The sequence below is a fragment of the Temnothorax curvispinosus genome, unplaced genomic scaffold (genome assembly GCF_003070985.1).
Source record: "Temnothorax curvispinosus isolate PA1 unplaced genomic scaffold, ASM307098v1 QBEX01004199.1, whole genome shotgun sequence".
In the NCBI taxonomy this organism is placed as follows: Eukaryota; Metazoa; Arthropoda; class Insecta; order Hymenoptera; family Formicidae; genus Temnothorax; species Temnothorax curvispinosus.
Window position 1 is genome coordinate 1,376 of NW_020213979.1, and position 3,254 is coordinate 4,629.

General features: G+C 33.4%; 1 pseudogene; it reads right to left on the reverse strand.

Annotated features, from left to right (window-relative positions):
• Window positions 1–2,597: 2,597 nt before the first annotated feature.
• The window catches only part of LOC112453238, a 2,325-nt pseudogene continuing 1,668 nt past the window's right edge, over window positions 2,598–3,254 (reverse strand).

Here is a 3,254-nt window from a genome sequence, read left to right on the forward strand (position 1 = left end):
TTATGTTTTATATATACATATACACATTAATCTTTTATATTTACCTATTATTAATTACTTTGCACGGTACTTTTTTAATGAAATATTTATAATAAATTCTAAATATGGTGTCGAAATTAACAATTATTATCAAATTGGCAGAGACTATATTTATTATATATGTTAATGTTTCAAAATTAAGAAAACTGTTTTTAATATAAAAATTAATTGATTTTTTGACCAAAAATTATTTAAAAAAGCTTCCCCTTTACAGAGTTAATATTATATTTGATATAATGTCCAACATTGGGTGTAAAAATTAATAATAGACGATTTAAGAACGAAATTTTTATAAGTTCTATACTGGCGAGATCTGCTCAGATCCGGCAAGATCGGAAGAGACCTGATTGGGTCAGCAACACAACTTTGTAAGCCAAAATTGGATTTATCTGGTGAGATCAAGATATGTCTGACTAGGTCTGCTCAGATCCAGCAAGATCGAAAGAGATCTGATTGGATCAGCAACATAACTTTGTAAGCCAAGATTGGTCTTATTTGGTGAGATCAAGATATGTCTGGCTAGGTCTGCTCAGATTCAGCAAGATCGAAAGAGATCTGATTGGATCAGCAACACAACTTTGTAAGCCAAGATTGGACTTATCTGGTGAGATCAAGATATGTCTGACTAGGTCTGCTTAGATCCGGCAAGATCGGAAGAGATCTGATTGGATCAGCAACACAACTTTGTAAGCCAAGATTGGTCTTATCTGGTGAGATCAAGATATGTCTGGCTAGGTCTGCTCAGATCCAACAAGATCTGAGGCATAATGTCTGCTCGTACTTCAGGAGATCTGAAGCAATCAGATAATGTCCGATTAGATCGGAAGAGATCCGATTGGATCTACGATTCAATATCGAACGGCAGCAATGGTCAGATCTGGTGAGATCGGATTATAGTTCAGCATATCTGGCTGCATGTGATTAGATATGGTTATGCAGATCTGGCGAGATAAAATTGTATCCAATCAGATCTGACTTTACTTGAATTTCAAATCTCGTTGTATCTCATTTTATCAAATCAGACATGGTCAGATCTCCTCCATTTTTTCCCGGGTGGCACGTTACACTTCACCAGAATTGCATAGCTGGCACACAGGTGCCGTTTTAGACCCAACCACTAAAATGCTTGCTATGAGGAAGCTATTGATTTATTTTACTTAAAAAAATTCCAAGATAATCTTTGAATGTTGTTTTAACAAATGTCATAGGTTATTTTGATAAAATGTAATAGGTATTAAGTATGAAAAAAATTGGAGAACGTAAAAGAAAACGAAAAAATTACTGTTTTTACTCAAAAATTCATAACTCTTATATTTTAATTCTTCCATTTTGCTTCCTCATAGAGCTTTGTTTTCGTAAATTCGTATATGAACCTTTGATTGCGTATAAAGTTGGCTCTAAGCAACAAAATTTAAAAACAATATTGTTACGCTCCGTTCGCTATTCGTGTCGCGCGCACTCACGAACGCGTCCGCGTACTTCCGGGATCGCAGAAATAACCACTCTCGTTATACAAATAGGAACTCGGGTTTATTTAAACTCAGAACGGAATACAAGAGAGTTCTGGGAAACCGGACCGAACGATTCGAGTCACCAGATCAATCTGACAGGCGGTAATTAAATCAATAATTCTATGCGTCCCCGTTGTCAAGAGACGCGCTTCGGCTTGAAACTTCTGCGGAGCGAAGCCAATTTCAGCCCACGAGAACGAACGTCTCGGCACGGGCGAGCGGGCGCAACACTATATATGAAATAGGGGTAGAAGAAACCAAAGAAAAGATTGTTTTTTGAGTTTTTGATGCTAATATGTTCAGAGTGTTCTAAAATGTCGAAATATTGCATTAAAAAAAAATGTGCGGACACTTAATAAATTCGAGACGAATCGATTGGGTACCCCGATATCAATAAGATTTTGGCAATTCTAATTATCTAAATATTACCCGGTAAAACATTTTTCATATAAAAACATATATAAATAGATACATATAATCATATAATATATGTGTTATTTGAAAAGTAATTATTACATCATATTTTGATGTAAGAACTTATTATAGAGAAGTTCTTTTTGAGAAATTCAGAGATTTATACTTGGAGCTAGAATATTATTTATTTGTTTAAAAAAAATACTACACGTGATATCTTTTATAAAATCATGTATTCTATAACTTTAGAATTTATGTCATTAATTTAGTAATAAATTGATAAGAATGTTTGAAAATTAATACATTTTGATGAAAGAGCAAATTTTTTCATCATGAGACTTCAAGAAACATCTAAATATACTAACGCCATTGTAAAATTTTTGAAGATATCCTACGTAGAATTATTTATATAAAACCATTTCAATATAACAATAAATTAATTAATTGGATTTGATAAGCAAAATTTTCAGAAATATTTAGAGAAAATTTATTTTATATACCAATAAAAATATTTACTTGCTCGCCTGACGGATATAATTAATTTAATGATTATGAGATTAAATTGGGATTAGTCAAGTGAGTACATTTGTGCAATCTGAAGAAGAATGGAAGAGAATCTTATTAAATCGTATATGATTAAAAAAACCATTGTTTCTAATAACATTTTTGAATAAATAAAGTAACAAATATAATCCAAAACGTACAAAAAAGATGGATTTAGGGTAAAGGTATAGCGTATTCCAAGTCTTTGCCCGCAAGAACGTTGATAATATTTAGCGCTGCGACTTTGGCCATGTCATCACGGGTTTTGATCGTCGAGCTGCCTAAGTGTGGCAGAATTTCTGTAATTACCAAAATATAAAATTGCTAATATGATGCACTACATGTAAATTATGATACAATATTAGATATATTATAGCATTACATTCCTTGAATTTTGAAATTGTAGAATTCCTAAGAGCATGATCGATTTTTTTAATACCCAGGTCAGGTGTGCGATATTCCGTATTATAAGAAAGAATAACAAGAAAATAAAAATGATTATACCGACCAACATTACGTAGTTTTAGAAGTTCGTGTTTACGTGGTAGCGGTTCCGGATCGGTGACGTCTAGTCCGGCAGCGAATATCTTCATTTTACAAAGAGCTCTCTGAAGTGCAGCGGTATTGACGATCTCACCGCAAGCCACGTTCACGAAGACGGGTTTCTTCTTTTTCATTTTCTCAAAAGCGTCGTCGTCGAAAAGTTTTCGGGTTTTACTAGTCAGAGGTGCCGAAATCACGAGAAAA